Source organism: Equus przewalskii, chromosome 13, assembly GCF_037783145.1.
Source record: "Equus przewalskii isolate Varuska chromosome 13, EquPr2, whole genome shotgun sequence".
Lineage (NCBI taxonomy): Eukaryota > Metazoa > Chordata > Mammalia > Perissodactyla > Equidae > Equus > Equus przewalskii.
The window spans coordinates 39,350,206-39,376,370 of NC_091843.1; the positions used below are offsets into that span (position 1 = coordinate 39,350,206).

General features: G+C 49.5%; 2 long non-coding RNA genes across 2 annotated transcripts; both read right to left on the bottom strand.

Annotated features, from left to right (window-relative positions):
• Positions 1-920: 920 nt before the first annotated feature.
• Positions 921-13,078, bottom strand: LOC139075096 (uncharacterized). Its single transcript, XR_011525143.1, has 3 exons — positions 12,888-13,078; positions 6,930-7,037; positions 921-1,482 (listed from the first exon to the last, which is right to left on the bottom strand). It is a non-coding gene; the product is annotated as an uncharacterized lncRNA (long non-coding RNA).
• Positions 13,079-16,786: 3,708 nt separating this feature from the next.
• Positions 16,787-23,322, bottom strand: LOC139075097 (uncharacterized). Its single transcript, XR_011525144.1, has 3 exons — positions 22,787-23,322; positions 18,107-18,242; positions 16,787-17,307 (listed from the first exon to the last, which is right to left on the bottom strand). It is a non-coding gene; the product is annotated as an uncharacterized lncRNA (long non-coding RNA).
• Positions 23,323-26,165: the final 2,843 nt, after the last annotated feature.

The window sequence follows — 26,165 nt, forward strand, 5'->3', positions numbered from 1 at the left end:
TAGAACAACACTGTGATCTTTCCACTAGAAAGTCAAGCAAATTATTTAAATTCACAGGAAGGAAAAAAAGATCATCTCGTTTCAACATCAAAGAAAACATTCTCTCTTTGAAAATGTAAATCCCTTAAACATATTCAAGAATTTTAACAAGCATCCCAGAAAATGATCCTATTACTCTTTGAAGCCCTTAAAGAATTTTCTTAAAATAGTCACACACCACTCCTACTCAGAGTGGAGGAGATGGGCTTTTAAGTGACAGTGGAGGTGGGAGCTCTGCAGCGGGGCCCCCTGAGTCCCCGAGCACCTTCTTCTAGAAAAGAAGGCAGCCTTCAGAGAACCACCAGGAGAATGTGGGGGTGCAGGGACAATCTTCTAAGAGTAAAGCGCAAGATCCATTTCCCATCTGTTTTACATCTGGGGTTAGAAATAGGACACAGAGCTCTGAACTGTGAGAGAGCCTCAGAGACAGCCTAAGAACAAAGTGGTCGAGACCTTGAGTCTCTGATATGCTGCGCTCTTCCGTGCAAGCTGTCACTGCAGGCGTGCAGGGGGCATTCCAGGAGGCTGGAACCGAGGTGGTAGCAAGCCAGAGGCAGACAGCGGTTTGATGCCTAATCCTTTTTCGAGCTAATAACCAAACATTAGCTTCAGTTCAAGGAAGTGGATCTCTGTCTGAGGTCAGAAAAACAGAAGAATCTAGAAGAGATCAGCTATTTTACTCAAAGAAATTTTTCCTACAGAAATAATCAAAGATATTGTCAGAGGTGTGACTTTAAGATATTCATCACAGTGTTGTTTATAACAAGAAAAAGTAAATAAAAATTAAATTAAAAAAGGAAAAATCCCTAAATACCTAACAATGAGGGATTGGCCAGATAAATGATGTTGTATCCACAAAAGTAAACATTATGAGACCATTTAAAATTATAACATGGAAATGTGTTTATTGCCATGGAAAAGGAGCCTTAATATATTAAGTGAAAGGCAGCTGGTTATTAAACAGTCTATAAGGATGTATATATTATGGCAGACTTTCAGATGTTATCAGTTCTTTTTTTTTTGCTAATCTTTGAATTTTAAATCTATTGAAAATAATATACAAAACACATGCTAGCTATAGAAAAGTTACATTTAAAAAAAGACAGAATCCAAAATTCCTATCAAAATCCCAACAAGATATTTTGTAGAAATAGGAAAGATTATTCTAAAATGGAAAGACAAAGGAACTAGAATAGCTAAAATAATTTTTGAAAAAGAATAAAGGGAAGAATCATTCTGCCTGATTTCAAGATTTACTGTGCAGCTACTGCAATCGAGATTGTGAGGTGTTGGTGGAGACTCACACAGGTCAATGAAACAGAGGAGAGAACCCAGCAAACGACCCACACGAATACGACCCACTGATTTTTGACAAAAATGCAAAAGCAAACCAATAGAGGGAAGATAGTCTTTTCAGTGAATGGTCCTGCAGCAACTGGACATCTGTGGGCAAAAAAAAAAAAAAAGAACCTCAAAGTTATATTAAAATTAACTCAAAATGGATTACAACTTACATATAAAATGTAAAACTATAAAAGTTTTGGGAAAAAATAGGAAATCTTTAGGGCCAGGAAAGAGTTCTTAGACATAACATTGAAAGCACAATCCATCAAGGGAAAAATTGATAAGTTGGACTTCATTAAAAATAAAAACTTTTGCTCTGAAAAAGATGCCCCTAGGAGGATGAAAACTACACAATGGGATAAATATTGCAAACCACGGATATGACAAAGTACTGGTATCAAGACCATAAATAATGTGCAAAACCACACAGTAAAAAACCAAAGAGTCCAGTTAGAAAATGGACAAAAGACAAGCAGAGACATTTCACCAAACAGGATATATGGGTGACCAATAAGCACATGAAAAGATGTTCAACATCATTAACCATTAGGGAAATGTAAATTAAAATCATGATGACTTATGACTACACACTTACCAGAAGGGCTGAAATAAAAAATAGTGACAACACCAAATGCTGGGGCAGATGAACAGAAATGATCACTCATACATTGCTGGTGAGGGTGTAAAACAGGACAGCCACTCTGAAAAACAGTTTCTTAAAAAACTGAACAAGCAACTACCATAAAACTGAGCAATCTTACTCCTGGGCATTTACCCTAGAGAAATGAAGACTTATGTTCATACCAAAATCTGTACTTGACTGTTCATAGCAGCTTTATTCATAGTAGCCCAAAACTGGGAACAACCCAGATGTCTTTCAGTGGGTGAAAGGCTTAACAGACTGTGGTACATCCATTCCATGGAATATTACACAGCAGTAAAAAAGAATGAAGTATCCATACACGCAACAACCTGGATCAATCTCCAGAGAATTATGCTGAGTGGAAAAAGCCAATGCAACAAAGTTACATTCTGTGTGATTTCATTTATACAGCATTCTTGAAATGACAAAATCATACAAATGGAGAACAGTTCAGTGGTTGCAAATGGTTAAGGAGGAGTGGAGGCGAGCTGGGTGTGGCTGTAAAGAAGCAACGTGAGGGATCCTTACGGTGATGGAAATGTCTATATTTTAACTATCAAGGTCAATATCCTGGTTGTGACATTGTATTATAGTTTTTCAAGATGTTAGCATTGGGGGAAGCTGGGTATAGGGTATGTGGGACCTCTCTGCATTACTTCTTACAACTGCTCGTGAATCTACAATGATCTCAAAATAAAAAGTTTAATTAGAATAAAAAGGACAGAACATGAGACTGGCCCCAGAAACATGGCAGACATGGGCCTGTGTGCTGTGCTGCTCCAGGCTTCATCAAAGGCCTCGCACCCCTCAGGGGACCCACAGGGGCATATTGTGTATGCCCGGGAGTGCCTCAGCATCCAGGTGGCACGTGGGTGGCAAGAGTCAGGGGCATGGTGGGGCCCTGTCTGAGCCCCTGGGGGTACTCCCGCCCCCTGCCCTGTCTGCAGCCCTCAGGGAAGTGGGGGGAGGATCCTGGGTGACAGGGGCTCTTCCCCATCAGCTCTGAGCCACTGTCCTGGCAGGGCCAGACTCCATCAGCACGCCTCCTGCAGAGCACACCTGGATCCACCCTGCCCTCAGCAGCATGAGACAGTGACACTGTCTCTTCCCAGGTGGGATCTGGGAGTCAGTTAGTGCCCTCAGCAACCAGCAGATAAGCAGGCGTGGCCTGTTCAGGGCTCTCTCTCCCACAGCCAATGGTGTGTTCAGCTAAGAGTCCTTAACAAGAGCAGCCTTCTCCAATTAACTCCACAGGCAGGTTTTTTTTAAACCCTAGCACTCCACCTAGTAACCAAAAAGTAAACATAGCATGATTTATTACTTTACACGTTCCAAGAAATGCTATTTTGATCTGTTAACTGCCTCTAATGAGGACGCAGCTATCATAGAGGTACAGAGTGAGAGCACTGAGAGTCTGGAGGAGCACCGCATTCAGAAGAGCTACTGTTCACACTACAGCACCAGCCGCACGCTGCTCTCTGTGGCCTGAACACACAAGCGCAAATGAGGGGAAAATAGTAATGGCTTACAGAGACACAGGAGGAATACAGCTCCAGCGGATGCCTCCAGGAAGGGGAGGCAGGCTATTCGAATGATGCAGGCCAGTCCCAGCGGGCTCTCTCTTTGCTGGAAACAACACTAACGCTGAACCTGAAATAAAATCTGTTCCCATTGGTCTTCTTTCTGTTCCTACAACTCACACAGCCGTTTCCCACCTCAGGGCCTTTGCGCTTGCTGTTTCCCCTGCCTGAGTGTTCTGCCCTCAGATCTGGGCAGGTTCCTAGGTATCTGCTGGCTCTCAGCATACCTGCCTCTTCCTCAGAAGGGCGTCCCTGACAACTCCCTCTAAGCTTGTTTCCTGCCCCAACCTCTACCCACAGTGCCTATCACACCTCCCATTTGTCTCCTTCATAGCTCTTATCTGCAGGAAGTATTTTGTTCGCTAGTTTATTATGCCCAACGAAGTGCAAGTTCCATAAAGACAGGAAGCTTGTCCATCTTACTCCCCCAGTTATGTGCTTCATCGGACACAGAAAGTTTCCATAAATACCTGTGGAAAGGATCACTGAATGAAGCTGTCTCTCTTCCTGCAGAGTTTAATTCTGCCCAAGAAAGGCTGTGGTCACCATGTGGTCCCTCTCGGGGGTTTGCTGCCTATGGGAGACTCAACAGGCGAAAAAGCCCCCACCTGGTTGAAAACCCCTTTGGTAGGAGCTTTTGTGATGTCTGACAAGTCAAGTCAGCAGGCTGATGCTGGCCCCAGGCCCCAGGATCGTGTTTCTTACATATCTGAGTTGAGGCTGTTTGCTCCCATCTCTGCCTGCCAGGCTGGGCTCAGTCACTGTCTCCTTTCCTGTTCCTGCCCTGTGCTGACCATGTGACAGCCCCAGCATTTTCTAAGAACACAGCCGTTGGATGGTTCCAAAGCCTCTCCTTCAATTTCAGATGCAGTCTGTTGAAATCACTTCCCAGCGAGAAGGACAGAGCCCTGGTCACAAGCCAAGAGACCCAGATTCTAGTCTGACTGTGTCAGTGTCTCACCCCATGACCTTGGGTGAGGCCCGTCTTGTCTCTGGGCCCCCATCTCTGTAAAGGACACAGGCCTCTCAGCTCCTGTCGTAGCCAGGCACGCTCCATCTTGCCTGGGGTTCCTGTGGGCGGGTGGAAGGCCTCCTCTTCCCCCTCGAGAGAGATCCATTGTGGCCAGTGCTATGCACTGAATGTTTGTGTTGCCCACAATCCACTTGTTGAAACCTGACCCCCAAGATGATGGTGTTAGCAGGTGGGGCCTTTGGGAGGTGATTAGGTGATGAGGGTGGAGCCCTCATGAATGAGATTAGTGCCCTTATAAAAGGGACACCAGAGAGCTCCCTCACCCTTATACCGTGGAGGTTACAGCAAACCTCACCAGACACCAAATCTGCCAGCACTTTGGTCTTGGGCTTCCAGCTCCCAGAACTGTGGCATAAACTTCCGTTGTTATAAGCTACCCGGTCCATGGTATGTTATTAGAGCAGGCTCAGTGGACTGAGACAGCAAGGTTCCCTGGATCCAGCAGCCCACCTCAGGAGCATTAGACCAAACTCTGCGCTGGAAGAAAGGCCCTCAGGTGAAGAGCAGATGGTACAAAGGTCACCTGCCATGGAGGGGTGGCTCCCAGGGGCCAGTGAAGCAGGCAGCCTCTGACACTTGAGAGTAGAGACTTCAGACAAGCCACTTTAGCATCCTCAGCCTCAGTTTCCTCATTTGTAACTGAGGATAACAATAGTAGCAACTGATGAGATTAAACAAAATAGTGATGCAAAAATACAGTGCCCTGGGGCTGGCCCCATGGCCTAGTGGTTAAGTTCAGCATGCTTCACAGCTCAGGTTTCGTTCCCAGGCGTGGACCTACACCACTCGTCAGTGGCCACGCCATGGCAGGAACCCACTTACAAAATAGAGGAAGACTGGCACAGATGTCAGCTCAGGGCAAATCTTCCTTAGCAAAAAAAAAAAAAAAAAAAGTCCCTGGCATAGAATAAATGCTCAATAAGTGGCAGCTCTTAGTAAGATGATGATGATGGCAATTGTGGTGATGGAGGAGGAAGAGAAGTTGAAGAAGAAGAATTCAAAGCCACAAAATGAATGATCTCTGGTTGTGCTGTTGCTAAGACAAAGGTGTGGGTGCCAGGGGTCTGGGCCTGAGCCTCTTTCGAAAATGAAGGTATTTATTTACACATGAAGCATGGAGAAGAGCTCCAGTCTGGAACAGTCTGTGCCTGTCCCAAGGAAGCATTTTAAGGCCAGATATTTCTAGAGTTCAATAACACTGAGAAATTATGGAAATAACCTAAATACTCATCTCCCAGATAATTTGGGGTCTTATAAGTAATGATGTGATGGCCATTTAGGGGGATGGTAAGTAAATTCCAGAAGCCACAATTAAATGTGTCATTAAAAATGATACCTAGGAAGACTGTGCAGCCATGCGAGGCAGGCTCAGGAAATAAGGGGGAAGCACAGGCTGCAGAATTGTGTGCCAATTATAGCTGCTTAGAAGAATGTCCGCTTATGGACAGACCCTAGAAGGGAAGATTAGAAACAGCTGATCTGCTTGAATGACAGGATTAGGAGTGATTAAACCAACGTTTCTGTTACGGTTGTTACATTGTGGTTTGCGCCATTTTTTAAGACGAAAGAGAGAGAGGGGATTGCAAGGGAGTGTGTGTACCTCCAGCCCTGCGCCCCCATTCTCTCTCGCTCTCTCTGATAGTCTCTTCTACTTGCCCTAGGACCTGTTAAAGAGGGATTTTTGCAAATTTACAGTAGCTGAAAGAATGGCAAATCAATTAGCCAATGAAAAAACATTGTTGGGCTTTGTCAAGGTTTTCAGCACAATGGGGAGTTTAAAGAGACATAAGGCAAAGGGAGAGTTTGAGGGGAGCCAGATCATGCTTGCCAGGAGCCTCAGAAGCAGGAAAGCTTGAGCCCTGAGGCAGAGGCCCAGGGGCCAGCTACTTGATCAGCCAGAACGCACCTAGCCACACAGGCCTCTCGGAGAGGAGCAGATGTGTTGTGAGCAAAGCGGTCACTTCGGGACATCATGTCCCCCAGGTCTGGCCCTATCTGGGGTGACCCCCTTGTGGGCAGGAGGCTAGAGAGAGTCATTACCTGTAATAATCACTCAGGTTTGAAGCAACAACAGCAACCCCATCATTGTCCTGACAGTCAGGGGTCCTAGAGGGTGCCCTGGAGTGCCAGCCTCGTCCTCCTGCCCCTGGCACCCGGCCAGGCCTCCCTCAGTGCAGCTGTGAGGGGGCTCAGCTCTCCACTCCTCTGGCCTCTCCCAGGCAGAGTCCATAAACAGTAGTGCATCTCTCCAGGGGAGGAAACTGAGTCTCTGAACAAACAAGTAACTTGCCTGAGATCCGAGGCCAAGCATCCTTGTAGATGACGGAGCGTGATTCAGACCTATACCGTGTTCCTGCCTGTTCTCCAGAATGAAAAATGTCGAGCAGCAGCCAAGTGCCTGGAAAGAGGAAGGAAATAAAAACTGCAGGCAAAATTCCCTCTGTGCTCACACACCACCCACGGGCCCTCGGGCAGCTGGTTGACAGGGTCACCCTGCCCAGAAGGCACCAGCTGCTGCTCATAGTGGGAGCAACTTGAGGGCAGGGAGCATGGGGTTTCAGGTGGACGGACCAACAGACAGACAGACCCAGACAGCCTGACACAGTGCTGTTTCCAGGTAGAGCAAACACGAATGAGACATGTTAGAGATTTAGAAGAGAAACATAGATTCCTGATTCCCCGCTGCTCCATGATCATGCTCACGCACAGGTTCAAAGAAGAGATTTGGTTTTAAACTTTTGTGCTGCTCCAGGTCTTCTGAACTTGTTGACAACAGAGGCAAAACCACACGGTATCATTTCACGCCAGTGTGGAGTCCAGAGCCCCGTGGACTAAATTCTGCTCAGGGCTGCGGTGGAGCCACCTGGAGAAGCCCCATGTCCCGGGGCTGAATGCCCTCTCTGCTAGTCATTTCTGGTTTTCAGCAACACCTTGTCACCAGAGCACATCTTACAACAATCGAGGTTGAATTCCAGGGCACCACAACCGCGGCTCTCTTGGGCTGTGTCCAGGTTAATCTTCCCAGAGCTTTGGCGTCATCCCAGTCGGTGAGCAAGGCTGTCGGCGGCCTGCAGTGGACACTCTGAAGAAGGCCGTCCTCTTCACGGCCTTCTCTCCCTTTCCCTGACCCACACCCCCTGTAGAAGTCTCATCTTCCTGCAGGAACCGTCCCCTTCTTATCCTATCCCTCCCGGCTCTCACTCTCGGTTCTGGACAGCAGAGACCTACTCTGTACAGGGCTCAGGGCATCTAGCTGCTGGTTTTCAACCAGCTTCAGCTGTGCAATCCTTGTGACGAGCAATCTTAGGTGGGCCTCGAATAATCAGACAGAAGTGGAACAACGCTGGTTAAAATGGTGAGGGGAGCTCAGAACCCTCTAGCCAGGCCCCCTCTGCTACCTGCGCCTAAGGACACTCCTTCCTCAGAGGGGCATTTGCACCCTGACATGCCCAAGAATGCAGAGATAAGGCGGCAGGTCAGTGCCAGAGGAAGGGCCAGGACTCAGGCTTCCCGACTCCATCCAGAGACTTCTACTGGCTCTACTATCTCCACCACCAGGAGAACCCCACAGAGTAATCACCTCCCTCCCCTTCACCACCAGGCTCCACTCCCCATTTTTGTTGTGAATCCAGTGGTTTCTAGGCCTGGACTGTTTTCCTCTTTCCCACCCTCGCATCTCTGTGCAATGGATTGTGGGGACAATCATGTGACCAGGATCCTCCAGCATTGTGCCCAGGCTGGGCTGTGCAGGAGGCAGACACCTGCTGATGCAGGGGTTATGGAACTTTCTCTGGGCATCAAACCATTCTGAAGAACCTATTGTCATTTAGTACTAGCAACAGGAAATATTGGGCTCACAAGGACCACTGGTTCCCATGAAAAGCCACCCTACTCCTCTATAAACATGCCCTCAGGGGCCAGCCCAGTGGTGCAGTGGTTAAGGTCACACTTTCTGCTTCAGCAGCCCAGAGTTCATTGGTTTGGATCCCAGGTGCAGACCTACCCATCACTTGTCAAGCCTGCTGTGGCAGGCAACCCACATATAAAGTAGAGGAAGATGGGCACGACTGTTGGCTCAGGGCCAGTCTTCCTCAGCAAAATAGGAGGATTGGCAGCAGACGGTAGCTCAGGGCTAATCTTCCTCAAAAAAAAAAAGTGTGCTCAGCCACACAAGGCTCCTAGGTCGCTAGGAGGGTCTCACAGTTTAGGTGGAAGGACACTGAAGTGAGCATCAGGGGAGCCAACTCTGCTGCTAACTTTGGGTGGCTCTGGACACATCACCTTCTCTGGGATCTGGGCTCCCGTCTATCAAAGGAATCATAATCCCCAGCTCCCTTGCCTCATTAGGGTGCAGAGAGGGGTATGACAGGTGTAGGGGAGGAAGACATCTCCTCTACCCTCTCTGGGTCCTTCTGGCCAGAGAACAAATTAAATTCACATGAGACAGAATAACAGGAGAAAATTTAAAAAAGCTTTTTAACACGTATACATGGGAGAGGCTCAGGCAACCTGAGCAACTCGCCAAAATGGCTGAAGCCAACACCTTAAATATCATCTTCAGCTAGAGACAAAGGAGGATGTTGGGGGTGGGGGCAGTCAGTTATGGGAGGTTACCAGACAAATACAGTAAACAAGAGTAAGATTGTTATGCAGATTTAAGTCCTTGCCTTCTGCATTGATTAAGAGTTTCTAGAGATAAGCTCATCCCCTCTTCTTCCTGGTACAGAGAGGGAGACACCTTTACAGATGGAGATTTCCCTTACAAATGTAAATGTCTCTTAACAAAGGGTAAGTAAATTCTACTTTTCAGAGTTTCTTTCCTGTCTGCAGTTTTTAAAAAAGTAACCAGCCCCAAATAATCCTCATGTCAAAGAGACATATCTTGGGGTGGCCAATTCCAGTCGCCCATATAGGGCTCTGCAGAGTGTGACATGTGAATAGAAAGTAAATGGCCATGTTGTGTTGAGCTCGGCTCTGGAGCAGGACAGACTTGGGTTTCAGAGTGAACACAGCCAGCTGTGGGACCTCGGGCAAGTTCCTTCATCTCCGTGGATCTTGTCTGCAGTGCGAGACCAGAGGACCCACGTCAGCGCGTGGGGCAGCTGTGTGAGCTCTGTGTGTGTATGTGTTCTGTGAAGCACCCAGCACAGGGCCTGGTCCCCATCTCTATATCTATGTCCTCCTTTCAGAAAGGGCGCAGGCCCAGCCAGCACTTCTATGCCAACCGAGGCCTTCAGGCTACATAAAAAGCCCCCAGCGGAGCCTGGGCCACAGAAGAGCAGACAGGCGATGCAGATCCCTTCCACGGGCCAGACAGCCACTGCCTCAGCCTGGACCCAGGAAATGGGGCCTGTCTGCAAGGCCTGAGGGCGGGGTCTGGGTCAACTAAATCAACCCCAGGTAGGGGAGGGACCTGGGGGAAAGTGCCCCCACCCACATCAAGGGGCTCAGCGGCTAAAATGAGCAGGGACTCAAGTGACTTTGGGCTGCTGCATTCTTCAACCTTCAGCCAACTAAAAGAACAAAATGGATTACACACAGTTTTCACAACAAATGGTTTTGAGGGGGGACTGTTGATCCAGCTGAGCTATGAGCCCCTTCCAAATCTGCGCCTAAGGAAGCCTTTCTGGATGGACCAAGCTCTGCCCCTGGCTAGACAGAGCCTCAGTACTCCTAGCCTCCAACTGAGCTGGTGCAGAAGTTGGGGCATGTCTCTGCCATGTGAGAGGGCAGGGGCAGGGTGGGGACACCTCCCTACAGGGCTGGACGTGCACGAGGCACTGGGTCAAGGCAGGGGCAATCCACAGAGACTGGCTCTGGTGCTGCCCCCCCAACCCCTGCCACATTCCTGAACAGGTCTAAGCGTTTCCCGGACCAAAGGTTCCTCATGCTCTCAGCCACTGCCCAGATCCTGCTTCATGTAACAGCACGAGCACCTTCCCTTCCTGCCCCTGCTGCTCCTTTGCAGGCACATCCCCAGGGGGAGTGTGGGAACATCCTCTCCTGTGCCCCACTGCCTCCCCCCATCCCTTCCCTCGGGGCTCCCCAGACAGGGATGGAAGCCAGTTTTCCATTCTACCTGCTTCTCCCACATGCCTGCTCAGCAACCCCCCAGCCCACCCCACTAAGACACTGGGACATGCACACACTTGCTGCCTCTGGTACACAAATGTGTTCATTTACCCGTCTTTTAAGTAAATTTGACTGAATTGACAATGAGACAGTGGGCCCTAAGAAAATCCCAAAGGGAAAAATAAATCATAGATTTGTAAAACCTAGGCTCTTTTTTCAAGGTAAATTCTGTGTGTTTCATAGGCTCTTTATTTGTTTAATTTCTATTTTCAAAGTTAGCTATTTTTTAAATTAAATGTTATATTTCGAGATAATTGTAGATTCGCATGCAGTTGTAAGAAATACAGAGAGTCTGTGTGACCTTAACCATTTCCCTCAGTGGTGTAGGGGACTGAACTGGCCACCCCAAGATATGTCTCTTTGACATGAGGATTATTTGGGGCTGGTTACTTTTTTAAAAACTGCAGACAGGAAAGAAACTCTGAAAAGTAGAATTTACTTACCCTTTGTTAAGAGACATTTACATTTGTAAGGGAAATCTCCATCTGTAAAGGTGTCTCCCTCTCTGTACCAGGAAGAAGAGGGGATGAGCTTATCTCTAGAAACTCTTAATCAATGCAGAAGGCAAGGACTTAAATCTGCATAATAATCTTACTCTTGTTTATTGTACTTGTCTGGTAACCTCCCATAACTGACTGCCCCCACCCCCAACATCCTCCTTTGTCTTTAGCTGAAGATGATATTTAAGGTGCGGCTTCAGCCATTTTGGCGAGTTGCTCAGGTTGCCTGAGCCTCTCCCATGTATACGTGTTATAAAGCTTTGTTTGATTTTCTCCTGTTATTCTGTCTCATGTGAATTTAATTCATTCTCTGGCCAGAAGGACCCAGAGAGGGTAGAGGAGATGTCTTCCTCCCCTGCAATGGTAACGCTTGTGAAACTGTTGCGCAATGTCACAACCAGGATACTGACATGATACAGTCCATGGATCAAAGATTCCTTTCATTGTAATCATGCTCTTGTGTGTGTGTTTAGTTCAGTGCAGTTTTATCACATGTGTAGGTGCATGTATCCACCACATCAAGACACAGAACAGGTCCAAAGCCACAGAATTCCTCTCATTGCCCTTTTATGACTGTACCCACATCCCTCCCACCCCTCACCCTTGTCAACTACTAATCTGTTCTCCATTTCTAACATTGTATCATTCTGTTATATAAATGCAGTCATACAGTATGCAACCTTTTGAGGTTGACTTTTTCACATGGCATAATTCTCTGCAGATTCATTCAAGTTTTTGTATATCAACAGTTTGTTCCCCTTTTTTGCTGAGTAGTATTCCCAGGTTGCCCCAAGAAGGAGACAGGTAGTGAGCTCCCTGATATTTGTGGCATCCAAGCAGAAGCTGGATAGCTTGCTGCTCAGGGATCTGTGATAGAGCAAGCTTTCTCAATGAGAGTGATACACACCCAACAGGACAAAAATTGGTTCCTGGAGGACAAACAGTCTTAGCTGTTATAATGGCTGTGGCCCCCAAAGGGCCATGGTACACAGATATATACTATCTGTGGTATTGAGTTTTCATAGCAGGAGGCGATGAACAGAAAAGAGTGTCTAACTAGGGTGAGAAACACCATGATTGAGGGGCTGCTATGCCGGCAGGAGCTTGGTGTAAATGGTCTCAAAGGCCATCCTTCCTAGTCCAGAGCTTCCACAACCAGATCCCACATTTGTATTTTAGGGTTTCAGACCTACAGACCTGTCCCTTACTAACATTTTACAGGGATCAAGGACTGCCTTTCTATCACAATATCAGGAAAGACTCCTTGTTGGACAAGATTCCTCTCACAGATGCCTGAAACCTCTCAAGAGGAAACAAAGCCATCATCTGCCGTGAGAGAGGTTTAGTATGCAAATACTGCCGAGGAAGTGGCAGACTCATTCACACTAAGGTGTAAAGAAATGATAACCAATGAGATCAGAGAATGGTCATCTACCCTCAGTGGCAGCACAGGAGATTCTGGGGGAGCCTAGTTCAGCAATAGGCTCCCCTTCTTGAAACCCAGATCACTACCTACCTGCCGGCCCATGTAAAGGTGCCCATCAAAACTCGACTATCTAAGCTGGTACACTAACCATGTACATGATGGAGGGGGCGTGGGGCAGAGCAGCTCTCACCCAGTTTTCTCAGTGATTGTGCTCAGTCCTGCTTCTCTCTCTGATGAGGATCCTGATGGATGTCCTGGAGCTGGAGACCAGGTAAGACAGATGGTTACTTTTCTCTGTAGGATGCAGACTCCATCTTGAGGAAAGGAGGAATATTCAGCCAAAATTCTTGTCAATGTTGAGTGACAAGGAGTCCAAGCTACATGCACCACCAAGCCTTGGAGCAGACTCTTGGAAACAGACTGTTAGAAACCATGTTTCTGGGTAACTGGCACAGTTATTAGTGCTGGGAATTAAAGAATAAATCTCAACAGGAATTTACCTGTACCAGGTAAAAGCCAGGAAATACACAGTGGGAGCCTCGCAGCCCAGAAATGGGGCTGCACCATGGCCAGGGCACAGGAGCCTGATTTTAGCCCCGGAAAGCCATGCCCTAGTCCAGCCGGGCTTCTGGCTTCATAATCCAGGGCCGTGGCTGAACTGAGACACAGCTTCCTAATTACAGGTACAAGTGGTTCCAGGAGAGAAAAGCCTGCATTATCCAAGTTGAAAGTTTTCTTTTAGGAGGCATTAGCACAGAACGGATGGATTAGTAATTTAAGAAATTTGTTTTTTCCTACATGTGCACTTTTATGCCAACACTCCTGTGTCCAAACCTTTCATCCATTCCCTGGGGCTTTGGAGAGAGTCCTGAGAGGTGAAGTAACCTCCGGCCAGTCACAGCCTCCTGGGCAGCAGCCCCCCCAGCAGCTACAAGTGTCTCCAACAGCCCATGAAAGGACAATGGCTCGGGCCATGCTGGTCCGGGGGTGGTATTGCAAAGCCACTGAAGTCGACGGGTGCCACCCCAAGGCACACCCACCACCTCTTTGGGCTCAAGGGCAGAGTTGTGCCAGCCTGGCTGGGGTGGGGGCCACTGGGCCAAACGCCAGGAACCTGAACACAACCCCAACCCACTTCATCCCAGCCATAGTGACTCACATACTCACGCAGAGACTGGGCAGTCAGGGAAGTGCCCATTCTGGGCTGGAAGCCCCAGTTTGAAAGAGGAACCATTGCAAACGTTGGATAAGCAGCCGCATTCTAGCAATTGCACCTCTGCTACTTCTTTCAGGCCTGACCCTGTCTCCGTCCCAGGTCAGCCCTCACCTCCTCTCATCTGCCCTGCTGCACTGGCATCCTTGGAGCCTCCAGGCCCTTGTCAGTCCAATGGGGTCTCCGGGATGCCACCTCTTCCCTCCCTGAATGGCTAGTCAGATCCTTACTCTCTTCAGTGACTCCCACTCAGCAGTGTGTGACCTTGAACCATTGTTGACCATTTTGTGCTTCTTTGGCTTCCCTGTAAAATGAAGATAATAACAGGGCCTTCCGATCTCCTAGGCTTGGGGTGGGGATCGAACGATTTACTGCAGGTAGAGCGTTTGGAAGTGCGCCTGATGTAGGAGGTGTTCAAAGAGTCCTAACGACCACTAGCGTTATTACCTTCACCCAGGTGCTTTTTGAAGCCAGGACACCTAAGCCAAAGTGTGCAGGGAAGATGATACCCTAACCTCATTGGTGTTGGCCATGGAGGCCTGAGATGGCGGGTGGACCTGCCAGTCTGTGGACAAGCTGAAGGGATTGCAGGAAGGCACGAGATGATGGGCCTCCGCTGTGGGAAATGGTGGAGGGAGACGTCTGCCTCCCTGCTCCTTCCCTGCCCGTGCATCCTTATTCTGAGGCCCAGGATTGGGCCTGGAGGAATGTTGGAACAGTAAAGGCCTCATCAACTTTGCAGTGATCCTCGAGGGAGGCTTGGCGCATTCCTGCGGTCCGGGGTTTCCGCGCTCAGATCCCCAGTCCTCCTGATTACTTGCTCTGCCCACGGGCCTCACTGCAGCTCCTGCAGCTCTTCTGTGAATATGTGCCTCTCTGCACTCAGCCACACCTAACCTAACTGGCTCCAGGTGGATGGCCAGGGCCCAGTGCCTTCAGGGAAGGGGCGCCCCAGGGAAATGATTCCAGCTTAACAAGCTTCACAACGGAAAACCGTGCTTAATAAGCCTCACCATCACGCCTGTTGGAGCCTTCATGGCCTCTTCCTCTCTCTTGGTCCTGGGGAGGTGGGGCTGTGGGGGTGAGCAGCAGGTGTTCCCATCTCTGGGAACAGCTCCTGGCATGGTTTTCCACTGCTGGCCACCGGGGCTCCGAGGAGGGGGGTGCCCCGTGGACAGAGGCCTGCAGCAGCTTACCAGGATGGAGACTCTGGTGGGCTGTGCAGAATGCCACGGAGGTCTCTCCACCCCCAGAGCAGGAAGGTCATTGCACACAGGGCCTCGTTGTAGAATTCGCTATCAGACTCCATAGCTATGACGGAGGGGACCACACAAATCTCTCTGATCAAAAAGCCTGCAGTCACTTGGAGATGGGAGGTTAGAAGCCTAGTGATGGAATTTCAGTTCTGACGCTTATAAACTAAACTAGAGCAAGTCTTGACCCATTTGAGCCTTAGTTTCCTCATGTGCAGAGTGGAAGTAATGTCTGCTGTCCTGTCTCCCTCAGGGGTCTCTCCATTGATGGGTTTGTTTGGGTGTTAATAAACCTATGGTCAAATGCCAGGCCTGAGCCGAAACCCGCTGGGCCCTGGTGCCCCCAGGAACTCAGTCTAGCTGCTCTGGTAACCACATAAATTCCTCTTTGTGAAAAAGCCTTGTAAAAGCCTGAAATGCCAAACCATTGCCATCATTAACATGAACTGTCTCGCACTAAAAGTAATTATCTGCTGAAAACAGCATAATGTCTATTAGGTGAGTGCCTCTCAGATTGCTTATGCTTTAGAATCACCTGGGGATCTTGTTAAATTGATGCTGATTTGTTAGGTCTGGGGTGGGCCTGAGCTTCTGCATTTCTGACAAGCTCTCAGGGGCTGCTGCTGCTGCTGGTCTGCGGGCCACATCTTGAAATAGCAAGATATTAGGTTAATGCTGAGTGATTACTATTCATTAAACATAAAATATCACTCGGTTTATCAGATCAGCTAATCGCAGGATTTGGTGGGAGGGAAGCATAGGATGGATACATTTTGCTGGGGGTGCCTGAGACTGGGCAGGTTCTAGAATATGGGACCTCCCCGAATGGTGGCCACCTAGGATGGTGTATGCATCTCCAGGGCAGAATGAGACACGGGCATTTGAGGGAGGTGGGATCTGGAGAAGGAGACAGGTGAACACACTTCACGTGCTCCTCAGTGTTGTGCAGAATGCTTTGTAGAAGGGCAGGTCGCCCCGGATGCAAGGAGTCAGCGTGGTGTGAACACAGAGCTTGGGCAGCTCTTCCGGGGTACCCTCTGCTCCCTACAAGTGTTCAAGGGGAGGAAGCTCGTCTTTGGGTGGGTCTCACTTGAGACTGTTTGGATTCAATCTGACTTAAGCCAGAAAGTATGCTCAGGACACAGCATCAACTGGCTGAGCCTGCAGCAGGGGAGCGCAGCCAGACCTCAGGAGGAGTGGGATGGAGGATGGCCTCTGCAAAGGCCCTCTCTCTCTTCTCTTGCCTTTGCTCCTCTCCTTGTGTTTCCCAAAGTGTCTACTGTCAGGCTGCAGAAGGGGCCCAAGGAAGTCAATAGAAAGGGGGTGAATAAGTACTGGGGTCATATATTTGCCCTTGGAACAAGTAGCCCACTCAGACATACTCTTTCCAGTAAGAGTGGAGTTGGGGCACCTGGAAAATTCTGTTCTTTCCTTAAACTCTTTGCTCCAAAAATAAAGCCCATAAACTTGTTCAACAGCTGGAATTTTCCCTCTGAAGAGAGTACCTCGTCTGGCAGTTGACTTAAGCAGTTATTTGCAGCCTATAATTTTCACAAAAACAGTAGGGTGTGCCTGGCGGGAGATGTTTTCTACAATCCCATGGAAAGAAAACAATGAGAAAACTTTGGAACAAAGGACGCTCTGATTCCATCAGAAAATCATCGACAATTCGGGGTCAAGGCCAACAAAGACGTGGAAAGTTTTCCAGCAGACTTGTGAGGAGTCGGGAGCGCTATGCTTCAGAGGGATTATAAAGAACGCAGCCTGCAGGATCCCCGGGTGGGAGGGGGATGCTGGAGGCAGGGGCCAGTGAGGAAGTGGCTGCAGCAAACCAGGAGAGGAAGCTCGACCCCCAGAGGTAGCAGCCAGGAAAGTTGGGCAGAGGGCCCCAGGTGGAGGCTGCATAGAGAGAGGCAACAGGGCTTGGCCCTGAATACACTGGAAAGGAGTGGGGTCCCGGAGACGATGGCAGTCTTCAGGTACCAAACTCCAAGTAACTGAAGACTACGGTCCAGGCTCTGAGGAGGGGGCGCACAGGAATGGACGGATTTTAAAGAACTTGGAAGAGTCTTGTGGGTTCAGGAGCAATTTGAAAGCAGAATTCTGTTTTTCAAGTTTAAGCAGGTCCTGTATGGTCCCCAGGCCTACAGCAAGGGAGACAGTGGAAATGAACGAAGAGGACTGGTGAGAGAAAGAAGATGGTGGGGACTCTGCTTCTTAGGGACACTTTTGCAAGTGACCCTTAGCCCCGAAGCTCTCCTTCCCTCCAAATAACATGAAAATTGGAGATCACAAGGCGCTCCTGAGGCCCCACGAGCATAGTTAGTTCACGCCCACATGTAAAGCCAAAAGTAACCTGGGAGGCAGACCCTGGAGAGGTTTACAATTCTCCCACAGGCTCGGGACACTAATTAATGCACAAAGAGCTGAAGATCATCAACTTTGTGTGAGCCTCTTGTCTGCCACCTTAGTTCCCTTGGAGTGAAGAGTGGGAGGGCCACAGGACAATGGACTGAACCTTGCTCTTTATTCGAAACTAGCTTATGTGCCTGATGTGGCTTGGGAGAAACATTAACTGGACTCAAATAAATTTCTGGACATTGACACATAGAGCTGTCGATGTGCAAAGCACACGGCAAGCCATCTGCAATGTAGAACTTGCATCTTTCAAGGTGGCATTGTTTTGGAATCCACTAGTTTTCTCTGTCCAGGTCTTCTTACTGCTGCTCTATGTCTGGGACAATGGCAGTAACAGGGGAGCTCGTCTTGCACCTCAGTTTAACTGCTCTGGAATATAACTGACCATGTCTTTGAATGGTTCCCAGGCTTATACGTTTCGCTTATACAAGTATATATCAGTCAGGGTTGGCTGATGCTAGTTGCTGTAATGACCTATCTCAAATCTCAATGGCTTAGCACAGAAAAGATGTATTTCTCACTCACCAAAAGTCCACAGTGGAGATTCCTGGTCGGGCAGCTCTCCTGGATAGCTCTCCTTGAGTGGGAGCTCAGGCATTCAGGGTCCTTCCATTGGCGGGCTCTGCCATCTTTGAGCCTTTCATGTTTTATTGCTAGGTCTCTAAGTGGCATGTAACCATTTAACTTATATTTTAAATCAAAGCATCCCAAATATATCCTCCCAACTCGGCCACAAAAAAATCTATACAGCATCTTTCACACGATGGGTTTATAGGAAAGAATTTAATATTTCTTTGTGTAGAGAAGATCACTTTGAGAAGGAAATGAAACATTTGAAACTTGCCAGTATGAAAACTTTCTACCCTTCTCCTACACAAGTGAGGCTGGATTCTCAGTGAGCTTCTAAGCTCCTGGAAAAGGGGTAGCCTCAGAAAAGATGCTTGGACAGCACATTCCTCCTGAGAAGAGTCCTAATTTAGCTCCCATTCGCGGAGCCACTTTTCTTTGCCAGGCCCTATACCAGGCACACAGCCTATGTGGCATCTACTTCTCACAACACTCTGCAATGCATTCATGAATACACCCACTTTACAGAGGAGCAAACTGAGCAGCAGAGAGGTTGGCTAACTTGCCTGAGGTCTCACAATTGTTACATGGCAGTACTGGGATTGGATCGCAGACAGTCTGGCTCCAAGACCCACACTTGTTTCATGATAAGCCTGTCTTTCTCAGTGATCAAACCAAAACAAACCAGAACCAGCAAAGGAGACAGCAGTGCCTTTAGAGGCCTCATACCCTTTCATGTGGTCCATGGCAAATGGTAAATATTAGCATGTTGGAGCCATCTCTGCTCTTTGATAATCATTTCTGCTCTGGATTCCCAATGACAGTAATTTGAGGCTACAATTCTCATTTCCTGCATTAGCTATGAGTACAAACAGAGAGCAAAACTGCAAAAACCAGCTGCCCCTTGCAGCAGGAGGTACCAATTACATCAGCCCCTGCTCGCAGCCCTTTGCATTTACCAGCTCCAGCTGAGGCAACGACAATACACCCGGATCTCACAGTGAGGAGGGACCTATTGGTGATGCACTGGAGCCAGCTCGTCCCAGCACATCCTAACCAGCTGTGCACATCTCTTTCCAAGTCCACGTTCAACGTCATCACGTTAGGAGCTTTAAGTTGGCCATAGTGGGAATATTTACACCATAGGAATTGGTAAATCCTTCAAATTAGGGCTTTTTCCCTCCAAAAAGATCCAGTTGATAATGTTTTGGGGAAAAGTGTGTTGAGGGAGGGAGCAGAGGTGCAGTTGAGGAGCAGTGGGAAATAATAGTCACGATAGCAGTCAGCGTGAACTCAGCTCTGATAATGTGCCTCGCATTGTGCTGAGCTCTGAAGGCAGGATCTTATAGAACCCATAGGAACCGTATGATGTAGATACAGTTATTATCTCCACTTCAGAAGGAGAAAACTAAAGTGCAGACAGGTTAAGTTACATAGTCAGTAAGCCAAGATTCAAACTCAGGATTTCCAACCCCAACAACCCTACCCTTGAACCACCACCCTGTACCTGTCAGCATAGTGGTGCCCCTGGAATGTGGTCCAGGGCCCCCTGCTTCAAGAGCACCTGTGCTGGCTTATTAAAATGCAGATTCCAGGACCCTGTCTCTTCTGTAGGAGTCACAACCTCTGGGGCGGCCCCGGGACTCTGGATTTGTATCCAGCTCTCTGGCAATTCCTTTGCTCACTAAAGATTGCCACTGAGAACCTATGGGTTAAGAACTGGCCTCCAGCTGGGGTCTTCCCATAGCTTCCCACAAATTTCAGTGGGAAACCTGGCCAGAGTGTTGGTCTTGGACTTGGGCGGGGCCAAGAGCCCATGGCTGGGGAGTCCAGACTCGAATTCCAGCTCCTTCCCCAGAAGAAGGCGAGTTCTCAGGCTCCACAGGCTCAGCGGGCAGCAGGGCAAGGGCAGTGCTGGCAGCCAGTGTGGGCCTGGGGACTGGGGCACCCGAGGAAGTGACAAGGATCTTTATTTTACTGTAATGAAAAGAGTTGTTGGTTGCGATCCCAACTTTGTGGAGCAAAATCTGCTTTGTATTATGTTCTTCTCCAAAACGGAGTTTTCTACGTTTTATAATAGCAAGATCACCTTGGCAGGACAGTCATGCAACCTAAATGAAAACACTAACCAATGAAATAGCATTTTACCAACTTTAAGCAAAGCAAATGTCAAATTCTAGAAGGAAAGGGAAAGCAGGTTGGTGCGTGGGCCCATCTGGGCCTGGCTGTTACTGAGGCCAGCCCAGTTCTCAAATGCAACGCCTGCGCACCCCACCAGGCTGGGATTCACAGCTTGCTTCCTCTCTTATTCTCTCTCTCACTCATTCATTCATTCATTCTCTCTTCTCTCTCTGAAATGCGTTTTTCCACCAGAAGTCATAAAGAATGATTCTGGAGACACTTGGGTTCTCCCCAGCCCCAGTTCAGGTCTGGACTGGCTCACAGCAAACACCCCTTCCGTTGCCCTTAGCCCACTCCCTGCAGGTGACTGACCTGAGAGGATGGAAGCAGCAGTGTTACAGCCTCTGAAACCAGCCATGGTCTGGGGTTGCCCTGGGATGACTTGGTCACCTCTGCCTGGCTGTGGGTGGGGGTGGGGAGCTGACACCCCACTATTAAAATATGGAATTTGGATGAAAGCACCAGCCCCATGACCACGCAAATCTCAGTCATTTATACCTTCATGCGAACACGTTTGGCAGATCCCTTCCTGAGAGCTAGTCTGACTGGGGAGCAGACAGCGCTGAGGACTCGGAATGCTTGGGGGAGGGAGAGAAGGAGAACGCTTGCCAGGAAGTATCTCTAAGCTCTCGACACAAACCCAGGGTCCATGACTTTGCTTTAGAGTAACCCTTAGGAGTGGGGTGGGGGGTAGGATAGACGAAACAAGATTGGCCAGGAGTTGTTTTGAAGCTGAGTAATGAGTACACAGTATGGATTATCCTATTCTTCCTATCTTTGCAGATGTTTGAAAGTTTCTAAAACAAAAAGTTAAAAAACAAAAAAGATGCCCAAACAAAAACAATAAAGGAGTATAGAATCTGTACACCTACCCCCAGTCCTTGACCCTGGGAAGCTGGAGGGTCCACGTCCCAGCAGCATGGAACCAACAGGGAAAGGATGTCCCAGCTAAGTCCCAACTGGTGAGAAGTGACACCAGAGAGAGAGGGGAGTCCCATCCTCACCCCTTTCCCCATGCTCAGCCCCAACCACTGAGGCCCCAACAGCCTGCACCATCCATCCATCACTCAACACATATTGACTGCCCTCCTACTATGAAGCCGGCTCTGTGCCAGGCACGGCAGTCTGGCGATCAACAAGAGGGACATGGTCCCTGCCCTCATGAGCTTTCCCCCAGGCCAGCTGGGGGAAACAGACAAGAACCATGTGAACAAATACGTGAGATCCTTTCAGACTGATCAGGGCTATAAGATAATAAAACAGGATGATGGGAAAGAGAGGCTGCTTTAGCTAAGGGAGTCATGGGAGGCCTCTTGGAAGAAGTGACATTGGAGCAGGGACCTGAGTGAAGGGAAGCAGTGAACCCTGAGGGTATCACAGGGAAGTGTTCCAGGCAGAGGGAAGAGCAAGTGCAAAGGCCCTGAGGCAGGAGAGTGCTTGGGAGTATGTGAGAAATAACAAGGAGGCCAAAGTGGCTAAAGTGCAATGAGCAGGAGAGAGGAATGGGAAGCGAGATCCGGGAGGTCAGCCAGGCGGGAAGATCACGCAGGTCCCTGCAGGCCTCCTAGGGTGCTTGGATTTTACTCTACATGGAGAGAGAGGAATGTCACAAACACTCCAGTTTTCAGGGAGGAGAAGAGACATTAGGGAACAAGAGTGGTGGCTGGGGATCAGATCGCAGACCACTGTAGTTTCTGAGGCAAGAGGTGAGGACAGCTTGAGAGAGAGAGAGAGGAGGTCAGACTCAGGATGCTTTTGGAGGCAGAGGACGTACTGATGCATTGGATGGAGGGGGAAGGGGAAGAGGAGAATCATGAAGAATGCCTGGGTTGAGGTCTGAGCAACTGGGTGAAGAGAGATGCTAAGTGCCCAGAAGGGAAAACGCAGGCAAGGAGCCATGGAGGGAAAGCAGTGGCTTGGTGATTGGAGAGGTCAGCAGAAGCCAAGCTCCACCCCTCCACACCCCCCTCCCCCTGCCTCCCAGGCCTCCTCTCTGGGCTGCAGAGCTGGCCAATCAGATGTGGTCAGGCCCCAGGGACCTCCCCTCCTCCATAGTCCCTGGGCTGTGGATTCAGAGTCTCCAAACACAGCACTGTGCCATGAATAAAGGATCCCAGGAGATTCCCAGCCAGATTCCCACCTCACTGCTCCAAGGGCCTCTGGGGCCCCTGCCTCCCAGCCCTCAGCCCTGGCCCTTCACGTCCCACCAGAAGGACCCCAGCCCAGAGCCCGCTTACCATACACTCCGACTCACCCCTCCAGCATTCTCCACATTTTCTTTGTGCTTTCCTCTACCCGGTCTACATGTTCAAAAGCAACTAAAGTAGAATCCATCACACATTTCACTTCTCCCATGAAGTTTTTCCTGATCCTTGGAGCCAAAAAGGGCTGCTGCCCTTGCCCACCACTGCCCTGCAGTGTCCCCTCAGCTCTTTCATGGCCCTTGTCACGGCCTACCTGTTGTCTACGGGAGATGACACTCGGCCACCCATCAGCAGCTTGAGGGAAGGGACTGAGCCCCTTACCCCTCATCCTCCTGGGAGCTCCTCCTCCTTCAAGCCTCATGCCAGGTGGCACCTTCTGGATGTCCAGGCGGTCCTAGGGCCCCTTCTCCAGCGTTCCCACTGCGTCCAGCACTTGCTTGCCCTAGAGCGCTGGTCCCACCACCCCGGGATTGTCCCTGCTTGTCCATCTCCTTACAAGCCAGGAGAAGAGCCCAGAAGAGCAACGCACTGATGATGGCTGATAAACTTCGAGTGTTCACTATGTACTAGGCCCTGTGCTGCGTGCATGTGATGCCCCCATCCATCCTCTGAGGTGGGTAGTACTGTTATCCCAGCTCACAGATGGGGAACTGAGGCTGGGAGAACGCAAGTGTCCTGTCCAACCTCACACACTAGGGTAGCTGTTCCAGGACTTGAATCGAGGTTTGTCTGACTACAGAGATCCTGTTCTTTCCCTGTTGTCCTGCCATCCTCAACCCCAGGGAGAGAAGGTCTCAAACCCCAGTGCTCAGCACAGGTCACCAGGGGCCCAGGAGGCCCATGACGCATGTCTCCCTCCTGGCTGCCCAGCCCAGAGCCAGGCCCTGTCCTGGGCAAGCAACCAGCAGAAAGCCATATTTACCCAGGTGCCAGGTGCAACGGGCAGGGAGATCCGGCCCAGAGGCCGGGCACTCTCTCACAGATAGGAGGCTCTCTTTGAAAAGAAAGGGCTGGACCGGTGGCCGATGAGCAGCTGGGAAGAGACAGCTGAGTTCAAAGACAGCGGCTACAGGGTGGATGACTCCTGAGAACAAAGGTGGGGCAGGAGCTGCACAAACCCATCTGTGCTCCAGCCGGGCCAGCTCATCCTTGAGAACAGCCTCTGTCATCTTGTCCATTCAGCTGGGATGTGAGACTGCCGTGAGGACCAGTCACCCGTCAGGAGCTGCTGACATCTCTGTGCCCTGGGAAGCTCCATCTCCAGGGAATGCAGGCCCAGTCCTCGTGGTGCAGAAGAACTTTCTTCTGAATGGATGGGCTCAGAGAGGCTAAGTAACTACCTCAAACTCACACAGTTTGTAGGAGACAGAGGCCAGATACAAACTGTAAGGATGACCAAGCCCACTTCACATCCAGGCAGTTTTGTCTTGTTGTCTGTTCTTCCAAGCACTAAATGATGTTCGTGCATGGTCTGGCATGGATTGGGATCTGCTGCGTACACACCCCATGCCTTGTCATGGTTGCCATCATCATCGCCATCACATCGTTTTCAAAGCTAATAGGTGTGGAATAATTTCTGTGTGTTAATTGCCTTGCATATATTACCTCACTGACTCCTCACAATGACTCATAAGATAAATGTTAATATTCTCACTTTATGGATGAAGAAATTGAAAAGCTGCAGAACATGCCCAAGGTCCCCACTGCCAGGTGGTGGAATCAGCCTTCTCGGTGAGCAACAGCAGCAGCAACGTTGGGACTGGCACAAAGGCAGCCTCTGGCCCTGCAGGGGCTGCTGCTCTCTGAGTCAGATCTAGAAAATACAGGCCCCAAACTGGATGCAGGAGCTCTGAATCAAGGGGGCGAGGCCCGAGGGCCTGAGCGCAGGCCTGCAGGGAGGACCATGCTCATGTCAACAGCAAGGAATTCCAGAGCCTAACCAGGGGCAGACAGGGCCCAAGAGACAATGGCCAATTCTTCCCAGGTCCAGGTCATCTTCGCTAGGCCAAAAGTGCTCCTGGCAGCCCCTAGCTCCCCGTTAGCCATCCCAGCCATGTCCATGGGCATCCCAGCCATGCCCACCTATATCAGAGGGCACCCTCAGCAGTCGTCCCAGCCCCCAGCACCTGATGGCAGTCAGGGACACTGTGAGTTTGCGTCGTCAACCCAGACCACAAACTGCAGTCTGCCTAACACCAGGGAACTGTCTAGATGTTGGAAAGCTGCCAAGAGACTCAGGTAAGAGCATGGCTTTGCCATCAGTCAGAACTGGGTTTGAATCCTGCCTCTCCCATTTATCAGCCATGTTATACTGGTCAAGTTATTTCACCTCTCTGCTCCCTAGTTTTCTTGTCTACAAAATTGGGACAATAACAATACCTGAAAGGATTAGCAGGGAGATTAAATGAGATAACGCACATAAAGCTCCTAACGTACTTCCCAGAACACAGTAAATACTAAACAAACAAAGAAACCAAAAACTAGTTAATTTTGATCCAACTTGACCCTTATGTGTGTCCCCTAAAGTAAATGGCCAAATAACACTGGCCTGGACGTCAGAAGTCCTGAGTTTGTGAATTTAGCCAAATGATCACACATCTCTGAGCCTCAGTTTTCTTTAAAATCAAGATGTTGCCACTGTCCTTCTCAATATCTGACAAATGTTGCCAGTGCGTGAGGATCTTTGGACTCGTTATAGGTTGCCTTGTCCTTTAGACAGCTAATCCAGAATCTTCCTGCTCGGGTTAGAGGCAAGCCTGGGGTTGGGGATCTGATGTAACTGAGAAGCTGAGCTGGTTAAGAAAACAGCCTTGTTTTTCACCTGATTTGCCACCAACACACTCATTCAGAGAATGTGCTCCCCAGCAAGGAGACCTCCCACTGGACCTCCGCATCTACGGCAGAGGCTGCTCTCCTCCCCTGAGCCTCCTCAGCCTGGAGCGGTGCACAGACCCATACCTGAACCCTTGGCCTTCTTCAGGATGTCAAGCCAGGTCCAAAATGGATGTGACAGCTGGAACACTAAATGAACAGTGCAAACTGACACAGACGTTTGCCGCATCTCAGGATGGAAATCTGCAAGAGTGTGAGGCTGCTGTCCACTGATTGCAGCCCTGTGTAACCATCACCAGAAGGGCACTCGCTCGTGGTGCTGGTGACTCTGCAGCCATTTCCCTCCAGAGCTGGGTGCCTGGTACATAGAGAAAGGATGCTGACTGGTGTAGCAGTGGAGATAGAGGGAGCTCCCAGAGAAGAGGGCAGGCAGTCATTCACCAGCTATGTCCTGGGTACTCTCTTGGGCCAGACCCTGTGCTGGGTGCTGGGGACACAGCAGTGACTATTACCGTTCCATCCTCATGGAGCCCACGGTCTTTCAGAGACAGTCACGGAGCATGTCATCCGTGTGGTGCCAGAGCCCCAAAGGAGTTTGTTTAAGGTGCTTGGGGAGACTAAAGTAGGGAGACTCCGTAGGCCGGAGAGTCATGGACTGCTTCCTGGAGGAAGCGACTTTTCTGCCGAGAAGTTAGCCAGGCAGGAATGGGTGGTGGGGAAGACTATGGGCAGCAGGATGTCAGGTGTATTACTTGACCTTGCTTTAAAAATGCCCGCCCTTTTAGAACACAGTGGGGTCT